Raw genomic sequence first — 13,712 nt, forward strand, 5'->3', positions numbered from 1 at the left:
TATGTATGGCATCACAAAATTATATTTTTGTCATTGAATTACGATACATACATAATTCTTATCAATAATGGAACGATTCTCCAAACTTTGTTTGTTGAGTTTACAAATCATGAGTTTGAAAATTATTTTATCATCGTGTCAAAGTATCTGATTTTTTCATTAACGATAATTTTATTATTTCCAACATACATTTGTGAAACTTATATAGGATAACCAAAAAATTACAAGTTTAAATCTTATACATATAAGCAAATGCATTTTTTAAACGTTAAACATATATTATGTAATAACCAGCAAATCAATTTTCCTTTTGTATCAACAAACTTTCCCACCAGAACCACCAGCCACCTCATATTGAACCTTTACAAAAATGGTTAGCCTCCATTTTTGCCACTTGTGGAGTGGAGAACATAAAATGCATAAATCAAAGCTTCTCACAATTTATGACAAACAATATAAAATGTATGGGTCTTTGTCACTAAAATCATATACTTCCTTTTTTTTTTTTTTTTTCAAAATTAAATCTCTTAACTTAATAGTTAATTCCGCTTTGGATTTTGGAATTTGCATAGTTATATTGGGCCGTGGCTAAAGTATTCGGTTCTAGAACCGAGCAGCCCGATTCTTATTTTGGCTGCTATTCTATTATTGATGGCCTGCAATGAAATCTAGAAGTTCAAATATGCTTATTTCGTTTGCTCCTTGGTCTGAAACCTAGAAGGCTAGAAGTTTTACCTATGTTTTTCAATTGGTTTTCATTTTAACTAACCCCAACCACTTTATGATAAATAATTTTTTTTTGTTAGTTGTATGTGTTCTATATCTGTCACATCAAACCACATGTCCAATCCCAAGAAAATGAAGGAACAGATCTAATGATCTATATAAAAATTGTCATAAGTATTCTAAAAGAGTCTATACTGAATAAAGACTTCATCCGATAGACCCAAACATAGACGAACACAACCAGCTGATCGAGGACCAAGGGTAATTTTTCTCATATCATCATTATATATCATTCATATGATCATATAATAATATATATATATATATATATATATATATATATATATATATATATATATATATATTATCCAACTAATTAATTCTTTTTTTCTTCCAGCGTGAGCTGAGACGATAAACACTCTCTTCAACTTGAATATCTTCTCCATATGAGAAAACAATATCTTGAAAAGTGAGCAAAGAAGCTATTGCTAGTCATTGGATTCATATCTACTACAAAACCTATACGTTACAGCCATTGATAATACTACTCAAGATTTGACTCCTTTTCCATTTATTAAAAATGAAACTGTGTCTACCCAGAATTTGCTCTTAATTCCCTCTGTTTGAAAAAAAAAATCATTCGAATAATCATATGTTACACTTAGACCATCAGATTAATGTCTCGCTACAATCAATTCCCTCTGTTTGGAAAAAAAAAAAAAAAAAGAAAAAAAAAAGAAAAAAAAAAAGAAATTAGCAGCCAGTCTGGCTTTGTATCAACTTACCGGATTCATTAGATTGGACTTGATTTGATTAGAAGGCTTAGACTTGCTAATTTTATAGGCCCATTAAGTAAGATTGAAATTGGGTTTGGGTTTCAATCCAGACTCGAGAAACCGAATCTATTGTTTTGGGTTCGGTTTTAGGTCAAAACCGGCTCATGTTCAGCCCTACTTTTTTGTATATGAGTAATAAACTAAACTAGGAAAGAAATGGGATAGATCATAATCAATAATTCAATACAATACAAGCATCTTGCAGCTGTTTTTGTACTCTTGGATAACATGTGCCAATCTGGCATGTTTAATTCGCCCTTGGTTTGCTTCTTGAATATTATATCAATCATTATGTTGTACTTAGATTCCAGTATAGTTGGATATTCTGTCACTGGTCCCACAAAATAACATGCAAGTATTTTATTTTATTTGCGATGGCGTTGGGGAGGGAAGAAGTCTGTTTTTCTTATTATTTTTCTATTGTTCTTTCTTTATTCTATATTCTCTAGTGACTTTTTTGTTTTAATGAGCTACTGGGTTATAATTTATAATGATATATTAACATGTATTGCCGAGGAAGCTATTGTTTAGAGAGGTCAACTAGCAGCCCATGTGGGCATCAGATCAGGTGTTTAATCCATGGATTAAGATCCTGTTTTCACATAGCTTTAGATTCCAATATTACGGATGCTAGCTATTAATTTTAATAAAAAATCACGTTTCTTAATTGGAATATATAAATTAATATCATCAAGACAACAGCCAGAAATCACCGTGAAAAATAATAAATAAAATAAAAATTGACAACACAACTAGGTCTATAATATAATTGTGAGCTTCTGGAATCCGGTTTTTAAATGGTTTGATTCAACAATCCCTATGCAATTTTGAGTTGTGTAAGGTATGTGTGTAGCCACGATTCTTTAATAAAAACGACTAAATCGTTTCAAGTATGGTCCAACAATTATTGGATAGGAATCACAGGGAACCAAATTTTGTCACGAGTATAATGTTTACACTCATCATGCACCGATTAAGATAAAGAGTACGTATGGTGTTGCAATCGCCAATTCATGTCAAGGCCCACATACCATAACCTACATCAATTCTTCAACTACTCATTCAAGTAACAAAATACTAAAAATTAAACTTTTACTCTAGTGATTAAGTTTATTGCTATTTAAAGCTGAAATCATTGACTAAATACTTCCATTTGGCATTAATATAAGATTTATTGATTCTAAAATATGGAAAGACTTGATAACCTTTGATGGTGGCCCTATCCCTGTGATTATATTTATATATAATAAATCATAGACATGCTATCTTCATTAACAACATTTTACGTGTTTAATTTTTGTTGTTGTAATATACATATAAAATATTCATTCTGTTTTTAATAATCTTTTCAATCACATAATGAAACAATTTCTTTAATCAGTCCTATAGTTATATATACTCTTATAACCATCAATTGCATCATTATCGTTGATTCTAATCAAATTCTGATATAAATAGATAGTTTGAAATAAAAGTACAAAGAACTAGTAGATGGATATAATGATAATGATCATAACCATTTTAAATGATGAATGCTTGTAGTTGAATTAAAATGATATAAGTAATATTGTTGGTGATTTGTATCACTAACATTATTACTAATATTATTTAAGTGTAAATGGATTAATTTGTTGATCAATGTTGTATTGATAAATATTGAACAAATTAACATGGTTTGGAGTGCATATTTGTTTAAGTTTGTCATGGTTGAAAGTACACTACTATTTGGGGGAAAAGCTCCTAAACCGACAGGGTTCCAAGGGCAGCGGCCCTAGGAGAAGGGTCCAAGGGGTGGCGATCCGTAGCGAGGGTCAAGCTGCCAGGTCAACTTGCTTTTTTTTTGGTTAATATTGTTTTGTTAAAAATGCATGGAAATCCAAATTTGAGAAAAGGAACCAGGTTTTATGATCCTCATTCTAGACCTGGTTTTTAAGGTAGTTAGTAACAGTTTGAGATGGTTACGAAACTGCCATATGGTGGTTTTTGGTAGTTTTCACACTGGTAGTTTTCAGACAAATGAGTTATCTCCTAATATTGATCATTCTCGTTTTTTATATTTCGATACACCAAAAGATCATAACTTCATCTTCATTCTATATTCTTGAATACTTAGTTTTATCTGATTAAAGATTTTCAAGTGTACATTCGAAATGCTTTAATCTGAAAGTGTCATTCATAACTCTAAGTAATCCAAACATTCTCAAAACCCCGATTTTCTAACAGTTATGATGGCACAACAAGAACAACAAACTCTTGATAATCTCATTAAATGGGACAAAAGAAGGTAGATATAGATATTTGTATCTTCATAGGAGGCACTTCAATAAGATCTTTGATATATACAACCCGTATCTCTGGAAGAGGCAAACATGACAAAGTAAATTAAAGTAAGGAACAATACATAAACATGATTATGATGATAAAAATATGTAATTGAGAAATCTTTTTATTTAAATGTATAATAAATAGTTTAATATTTAGTTATTAATATCAGTATCCAAATATTTATATAAAATGATAAATCTAATAGAAAGTATTACAATGTTACAAACGAAATAATTAGATTCCATCATGTTTGAAAATGGGTATCTAATATAGGAATAATTTAAACTCAAGTAGATATCAAATGACATCATTGATTATGGATTTTAGTATAAGTACAAGTCAATTAGCTCGTATAACAGTTAATGATTTTTTTTATTCATTTGGATAACACAGTATTTTATTTATTATTTTGGTAACCAAGCAAACCTAGTTATTTACGTCATGTGGTAACCAAGATTTGGAATATTTGGTAATCATTAATCAAGAGGTGATGTAGGTGTTTGTAACATATACAAATTTTAAGTATATGACATATGCAACATACATATATTTTTTAATGACCTAATTGACAATTTTTGTTTCCAATAGAGTGAACCAGTTCATCCCTTCCTCATTTCATCATATCAAATAATGCATTCGGTTTTTTGATATATAATTTTAAGGGTCTTTGGACGTACTTTTTGTTGCTAAAAAAGCTATCTTTGTGTCACTACATAGTGTTTATTATTTTTTATATAAGGTTAAAAACTCTTTTGTGACTGACTACTCGAGGACATTGACAGCTTAGCAGAATCTCATTAAATTCTTCTCATTTCTTTGGGTGTATGATTGTGTATTCGGACAATTAACAATAATAATAATGATAACAATAATAATAATAATAATAATAATAATAATAATAATAATAATAATAATGTGATGAAGATGACAAGTTCTTATTAATTTTATGTTTTTGTTCAATGTATGGTTGTATATGTTCAAGTTACAAACACAATTACATAAAACATAGAAAAAATCGATTAAAAGGTTATTATTTTTACCCTAGATTGACATATTTTAGCATAGAATAACATAAATATAAACTAATTTGGCGTGATATTAATTTATTGATTTGGATATTTAACAATAATGACATATATTTTGTCAAAGTTTTTTCTTTTAAGAACGGCAGAATTTTTTTATTAACCATAATAACAAAGGAGTTAGAAATATAAAAAACCAATTAATAGGAATAAAAAGAACCGAATTTTGGATTCAAAGAGTCTCACTTCACATGATGTCTACTTTACTATTCCTATTTACAAACTAATAATATGAATAATCAACAATAGAATTAACATCTCTCTCTCTCTCTCTCTCTCTCTCTCTCTCTCTCTCTCTCTCTCTCTCTCTCTCTCTCTCTCTCTCTCTCTCTCTCTCTCTCTCTCTCTCTCTCTCTCTCTCTCTCTCTCTCTCTCTCTCTCTCTCTCATGTACACCGTGGAATTTAGCCCAAATCACCCATATAAGGCTTGGCGGTTGGCGGTGTGGCTCGATAAGAAGCTCACCGAATCCAAGGTGGCTTCGGCGCACACCGTGCCACGACCTCGGCGAGGGAATTCATCAATAGTTTACTAATGAGAGAGAAATGATTAACGCATTTACCGGTTTTCTTCTTCTTTGTTTTTTTTACCCTTTTTTATTTAAAAAAAAATACATCATTTTCGAAATATAACTGTTTTTTTTTTTTTTTTTTTTTAATTTTAAACCCTAAATTCTCTACTATAAATATCATCGTCCTTCTTCATTCTTTACCACATTCAAATTTATTTAAGTTAATTCTCCTTAACTTTTTATTTTTCATATTCTTCAAAACATGATCGCCAAAAAATGTCTCGGGTTTGGTCAATTGATGAGAAGATCTTATTGACTTGTTCTTGGGTTGATGTACCAGAAAACCGAATCAACATTAACGTCACTATGGCTACTTTTTTGAGTAGGGTCGCCGAAAATTCAACCGCGAAGCCACTCTACCTCGAAGTAAAGATCAAGTCTTCTTCAAATGAAGACATACAAGCGCAGTTTCAATTCAGTTTAACAATGTATTTCGTTGGATGATGAGTGAAGCCAAGCAGGGTAAAAACGAAAATACATTGTTTGTGAATGCTCACGAGACTTTCCGTGAAGAAACTAACAAATCTTTCCGGCATGTTGAGCTTTGGCGAATTGTGAGTCGGTGCGACAAATGGTGTTCACTTTAAGCTCATTATCTTCAAATTTCTAGCGGGTTATGCGTTTTAATTTCTGAATGTGATGTGCATTTTAATTTCTAGTGGGTTGTGTGTTATGTTTTTATATTTATTTTTTAATTTCAAATGTGAATGTAAGTTTTATTAAATATTGATTTCTGTATATAAATTAAACAAATTTTTAAATTCTTTTTTTTTTCATAGCAAGCATGGCCACCCACTCCTTATAAAGTTGAAAGAATGTTACAAATCTTAAGTGGCGATATTGTAGCAAGTTTGGCACCCTTCACACTAGCCTACTAGTTATTAAAGTAACTTCAATTGTTGCCTTCTTCTTAACCGACATTTGCAAGGACTCAAACCAATTCTAGATGACTAAAATCGAATCCCAGTTACAATAAAATACATCCACTCCACATCTCCATCCATGGGGAGCGTTGAGAGGGCAAAGTGGATAATTGCACGTGGCCCAATGTTTTTATTATATATTTTTATTTAAAAATAAAAAATTTTACAATAATGATAAGAGTCATTTTTTCTGGCTCGTCTTGTATTTTTGAGGATATTTAATTCCTCAGGAACGACCCTATCTCCATCCATCTAAAAATTACGATCCAAGTTGAATCGTTATGTAATCTTTATGTTAAAGATTGTTATTCATAATTTTGTAAGAATTAAATGTTTGATGATCATTAGTATATAAAATAAGTTTTATGCATATTAATATCGTATTTGAACCTTCTTTATATTTATTTTAAACATTAACTATTAAGATATGGTTTTAACTTGACTTTGTAACTTGGAACAACCGTTCGAAGTCTTTGCTTAGAAAAAAAAACGTTGCTCCAATTATAAGAAGATGATTGATTTGGACATCTAACTATATAGTAGATATTTTGTCATGATGATGTTATCTATACACAGGGGCATTTTAGCCAATATGTTAGTTATAACTTAAAAATTATAGTTTCATCTACAAAAAAACTCAATTTATCCAAAAGTATAAATATTTAATTTAGTTTGTAGCATAGCTATATTACTTTAAGGTGGGTTCTAGGAAGTAGGAACCGACTGTTTTTTTAAATAACGGTATAAGGTTTACATGGAAAAAAATAGAGATCGTCGTATAATTTTTTAAGAACCTTTATAATATTTGGCAAAAAAAAATCTATCAAAATTTGTATGAAACCCACATTTTATATATTAGTCTAATGCCATAATCCAATTAAAATTTATTCATTAGACAATACATCAATCCATTTAAAATTGAACAAATATTTTAAGACATAAGATTCATCATCACTAGTATTTTGTACGTTTTCTATATTTTCGGCTTGCTTTGATACACTTAAAAATTTATTAGGCAATATATTAATCCATTTATAATACAAATATTTTAAGGCATGTGATCTCACTCGTCATCACTAGTATCTTTTACTTTTTTCATTTTGTTTGGTTTCATTTCCATAAGTAAACATATGGTTTTTATTTTAGATTCGTCACTGAATTTAATACTTCCTCCGTCTCAAAATTATAGTTCATCTTTCCTTTTTGGTTTGTCCCAAAATAATAGTACACTTCTAAAAATAAATAATACTTTTACCAAAATACTCCTTCATTATTACTTAACCAACTAAGAATTTAAGGGAACATTAATGCAAAGTAAGGACAAAACTGTCATTTTATTGAATAAAGTTACTGGTAATTAATGTTTTCTTAATCTGTGTGTTTTTTTGTCTATGAACAATAATTTTAGGACGGAGGGAGTATATAGTTAATTAGGAAAGTTTGTTTGTATGATGATAATGATTCGTATAAATAGCTAACACTCAACAAATAACACTAGAATATTAATAAAACATATGTATTTGTTTGTGTTCTGTTACAAACAAATTAATAGTATTAATTAGGTGGTTCTAGCTTGATAAATGGTTGGTTAATTCTCCACTCCTCCAAACCAATGGGAAATCTCAACGAGTTGTTTAATTCAGTGGTTCTTTAAGCCCAACCCGATAAATGGGTGTGGAGTTTGGATGCGAAAGGAGACTTCACAATTTCTTCGACCCTAAGATTTAATAAATCCAACACATTAATTATGGGGGATGATGTCACTAGATGGAATCAACTTATTCCTATTGAAGTCTCAGGGAGTTTCATTATATAGTTTTCTCATTAAAAAATACACTTCATCAAGACCAAGAGGGTGTGAATCATAAATACACATAACCATATAATCACAAATCTATCATGAGAATTACAAATTCAAAATCTAATGGAGCAACGAAGTATAAAACTTGCTACAAATAAAAAAAAATCTAAACTATAATGAAGTTCCAAGATCAAAGATCCCAAATCTAAAACCAAATCAAAACCTAAGCTTGGTGATGTTGTGGAGGAGTCTGTTGGTGCATCAATTTAGGGCTCTACTAATCTAGGTTTTATCGTTGGTGGATTGAGGGATAGATTTTGTCTTAAGTGGCCGGGAGGAAAGGTAATAAATGTGATTTGTTGGTTGTGTGATTGAAAGGAAGTAGTGTCAGTGTGGTTCTATGGGTTGAGGGATAAGTTTTGTCTCAAGTGGCTTACGAGAAAGGATATAGCCACAATTTGTTGGTTGTATGATTGAAAGGAAGTAGTGTCAATGTGGTGGTTAAACAAAAAGGATATGGAAGTTGTGTGGTGGTTGTATGAGGTTGAAAGGAAATAACATGGGTTTGGTGGTGGCGTTGCGAAGGAGTCTGACAATGCTTGTTCTCCAACCAAGAAAGAAAAGGGAAGGGGAGAAATATAGAATGTAGCGAGAACTAGGTGTTGTGGTGGTGTTTTTCGACGATGAAAATTGATGGTCGCTCAAAAGATAACTGACAATAAAGTTGTGTTGTTCTCTAAGAGAGAGAGAGAGAGACAGAGAGAGAGAGAGACCAAAACTAACGAGGGAAAATAAGTTTAAGGTGAGTCACGATTGGGGTGGGTGGTGTCAACCTCATTTTTGTCTTAATTTAAAATAGTTTAAAAGGTATAAAATAATGTCTTAAAGAAATTAAAAAGAGAGACATTTTACATACGTGATTGACCAAACACACAAGAAAACTAAAACCATATGGACCACATATCTATGTAACTGTTGATAGTTTTCATCATCGTGCGATTTTTTGTAAACCACAAAGATCAATCATGTAATTTTATTCTTTATCTATTTATAAACTGTGTTATAACCCGTGGAAACCACGAGAGGTACAGTTAAAAATTTTATATAGACAAAAAAAAGTTAATAACTGTAAAAAAAAAAAAGCATTGGATTCTGGATGGTAAGTAACTACAACTTTATTTGATAAGTAAAATAAACATAACACTTTAGCATAGATTTTGAGATACTTCCTTGAAGACAACATTGGAAGTTTTATTAGTCTAATTATCATCCTTATCTAAAATCAATAACTTTAATCATTCTCTGCTCTTTAATCTAGATAAAGCAACATATAACTGATCGTGTAAGAAAACCGGTTCTCGCAAAAGCAACCCAACCATTGATAACGATTAGCCATGACTTTTATTTATGGTCACAGCAAAACAAACCTCTAAGGGAAATTGTCTCATTTTGAACTTGTATGGAATTTTATTGTCTGATGGTGTTAAAGACAACCTTGAAATAAAAACTCGATGTCTAATGCTACTTCCAGTTAAGACCACTATTTTTATGACACGATTACCCAATGATACCACTTGAAGTCTAGTACCATTACATAACCTATTTTTCTTGTTGATATTTCTTAGTTACATAACAGGAACACCGACTTTTAAAATCAACTTATTGTTTGGCAAACCAGCGATTTTAAGTCCATTTAGAACATGTTGGAAAATTTAGGGTTTGTGGTGGAGATCTGGATTCCAACTTGGATCATGATATCACTTTCCGAACTGATATTTCTACCCTATGCCTGGGTTACAAGAAATTCAACCTAGGATAATCCAAGCGGACACTTACGTTTCTAGGCACAGAAAACGTAAGTCAATATGCTAAAGGGTTCTGTGAATGTGTGATGAAAAACAAGAGCTAAAGAACGTAACGCCCTTCTGAAAGGAAGAGTTGTTTATATATTAAATACGATTAGGGTTTCATTAGGGTTGGGCCGTCATTAGTTGATTTAGAAGCAAGTAATATTAATCCGGATTAGGGTTAGCAAAACTAACGAGTTTCGTTAGTTTTACCATAATCACCCTCAAGAAATTGAGTTTTCCATTATGTTCCCTCAAGAAATTGAGTTTAACCATAATCACCCCAGTCAGGGGCTCTGCCCCTTGGACCCCGCTAGGGGCGCTGCCCCCGGACCCCCGACTAGTCGTCGAACCGGCTTCTGACTCGATCTTATACATGCGTGCACTTCGCACAACCCCATACATGTATTACAGTACAAATCATGAAGCCCCTTAGCTCACATGTTAGTTCCGATTACTTAAAATGACATGGTGACACTAAAATCACCAACAATCCTCCCCCATTTTAGTGTAACCCTTGAACGAACATAACCGTATCAACAACAAACCAAACTAGTACATAATGAAAACATCGAATTGATTGAATTTCCACTTAGTATCATACAATTGAAAATACTCGAGAATCAGGGTGTTCTAAGAATTGAACCCATTAACCCATTTGAATACCAGAAAGTAAATTACATACTAGTTTATTGAATTTCTAGCATAATACAACTTGACACTATTATAAAGTCGTGTGTCCCAATCCTCTCATGATCGTATCAAGGTCAAGTCCACAACCTCTTGAAATGTGGCTACACTTCACAATCACGTAGGTAACTCCTTTCCATGTATCTGCACATACATTTATCAAAGGAATTGTTAAGAAGTTAAACTTCAACCTAGCTAACTTGTAGAACCAAACACATACCTGGGATGAATACTTCATGTGTTCCAATCTATAAGTATGAGCTTTCCGCATTGAATTCAACTCCTAACATTATATTAGGAGGGATTTGGGTGTCTCGTCATTATAGAATTAAATGGACTTTAATCCCATCCCGATTACAGACTTGTGCACTAAGTCTCTTGTCAGACCTTTAGTCATGTGATCTACCAAATTTTGTTGCGATTTCACAAACTCAACCGAAATCACGCCATTCATGATTAGTTCTCTAATCATACTATGTCTAACACCTAGGTGTCTAGACTTGCCATTATAAACCTGGCTATATGCCTTAGCCAAAGCGGCAGCACTATCACAAAGGATAAAAATAGGTGCTATCGATTTAGACCACAAAGGAATCTCATAGACCAAATTCCTTAGCCACTTTGCTTCTTTACCAACAACTGCTAACGCAACAAACTCAGATTCCATTGTTGAGTTTGTAATGCAAGATTGCTTCTTGGAAGCCCAAGAAATGGCACCTCCCCCAAGCAAGAATACCCAGCCAGAAGTTGAGGAATGGTCCTCCATGTTGGTAATCCAACTTGCATCTGAATGACCTTCTAAAACTGAAGGACTCCCCAAGTAACTCAAACCATAACTCATGGTTCCCTTGAGATACTTAAACACTCTATTCACTGCTTGCCAATGTTGAGCACTAGGATTCCTAGTGTACCTGCTCAACTTACCCACAACAAACGCAATATCAGGTTTGGTACTTGTCATGGCATACATCAAGCTACCAATAGCCTTAGAGTATTCCAACTGTGAAATGGTAATACCATTATTTGGCATTAATTTCACACTTGGGTCCATAGGAGTACTCACAGGAGAACAATCGGTAATATTAAACCGCTTGAGAATTTTCTCAATATAATGACTTTAAGTTATTACCAATCCTTTGTTCATCCTCTTAATTCTTATTCCAAGAATTACATCAGTCTCTCCTAAATCTTTCATTGAAAACTTGGATGACAATAATTTCTTTGTTTCATCCACTTGATTTTGGTCGGTGCCAAAAATCAACATGTCATCTACATATAAGCAAATGGTCACTCTAGCTCTAGTAGCATCATGAAATCTACTATAAAAACATTTGTCACATTGGTTTTTTTTGAAACCAAAAGACAAAATCACCTCATCAAATTTTTGATGCCATTGTTTAGGCGCTTGTTTCAGCCCAAACAAAGATTTGACATGTTTACAAACCATGTGCTCTTTATCGGGCATAATGAAACCTTCTGGTTGTTTCATGTAAACCTCCTCGTTAAGATCACCATTTAAAAAGTCTGTTTTCACATCCATTTGGTGAATAACCAGATTGTGGATACTTGCCAAGGCAACCAACAATCTAATAGTAGAAATACGTGCAACTGGAGCATACGTATCAAAATAGTCAATACCAACTTTTTGTCTAAAACCTTGAATGACTAACCGGGCTTTGAATTTGTCAATAGTCCCATTAACATTCATTTTCTTTTTGAAAATCCATTTGCAACCAAGAGGTTTAGAACCCGGAGGCAAATCAGACAACACCCATGTATTGTTCTCAAGAATTGATGACATTTCATCATCAATTGCTTCCTTCCAAAAGGCACTATCACGAGACTCCATGGCCTCTTGATAAGTCTTAGGATCATCTTAAATACTATAGCAATAAGAGTATTCAAGATTAATTTCATCCCTTGAACCTTCTACCAAGTACAGTTGGAAGTCAGATCCGAAATTTTTCGCAACTTGACCTCTTTTGCTTCTACGAATATCTTGTGGTTCTTGCACGATACCACCATCTTGAATTTCTGAATTTTGCTCTTTATTAGCATCAAAAGTCATATCCTTTGGCCTTTGAATCGATGAAAACCTCATCTCATCAAAAATTGCGTCCCGCGATTCGATAACAGTGTTAATTGAAACCGAATCATTAGGTTTTATTACATAAAACCTATATGACTTTGAATGTTCAGCATATCCAATGAATATACTGTTGGATTAGTGTCTAAGTCCATAACTATTTTGGTATGTACTTGACCCGATGGTGCATGGTCCTTTTGGGTTGCCTTCACCAAAGCAACTTGATAGGATGAATTATGGAGAGAAATGATTAAATATGATTTAATAATATATTATAAGAATAATATATTAAAGGAGAAATCATATTGTTTAATTAATATTAGTCAAGAATTAATAATAATTAAGTTTGTGACTAAAAGAGATTAATTAAACTTAAGGGACTAAAATTGTATTATAAGATAATTGCAATTTGGGCTATGGATTGCCTTAAATTAAGGACGGACGAATTCTATGGGGAAACCCATTAGAAATCGTCCAAGGCCTTTAAGGAAAGGAGTCCATGGGTTGCTTAGGGCTTAAGCATCCAAATTAGGGTTTCCTTGTTAGATAACCCTAATAGCCTCACTATTTAAAGAGCCCTTATGCCCCAAAAACGTGGACAAGCTTTCTTCTAGGGTTTCCACACGTTTTTGAGAGCCTCTTTCTCTTCTCCTCTTCATCCTCTTGCTCTTGGTGTTTGTGAACCATTAGAGGAGTGACATTTGTGACTCTAAGCTTTCTAAAGTCAATACAAGAAGGATTTGAGATTGTTATTGCTACATAACAATCAAGAGAAACCTAGATCCAAGCATTAGGGTTTGTATGAGCACATAGGATGTTCTTATGA

General features: G+C 32.4%; 1 long non-coding RNA gene across 1 annotated transcript; it reads left to right on the forward strand.

Moving 5' to 3' along the window:
- Positions 1 to 812: 812 nt before the first annotated feature.
- On the forward strand, positions 813 to 1,374 carry LOC122196794 (uncharacterized). The gene is made up of 2 exons (XR_006188861.2): positions 813 to 987; positions 1,124 to 1,374. It is a non-coding gene; the product is annotated as an uncharacterized LOC122196794 (long non-coding RNA).
- The last annotated feature ends 12,338 nt before the right edge of the window (positions 1,375 to 13,712 follow it).

The sequence above is a fragment of the Lactuca sativa genome, chromosome 2, assembly GCF_002870075.4.
Source record: "Lactuca sativa cultivar Salinas chromosome 2, Lsat_Salinas_v11, whole genome shotgun sequence".
Classification (NCBI taxonomy): Eukaryota; Viridiplantae; Streptophyta; class Magnoliopsida; order Asterales; family Asteraceae; genus Lactuca; species Lactuca sativa.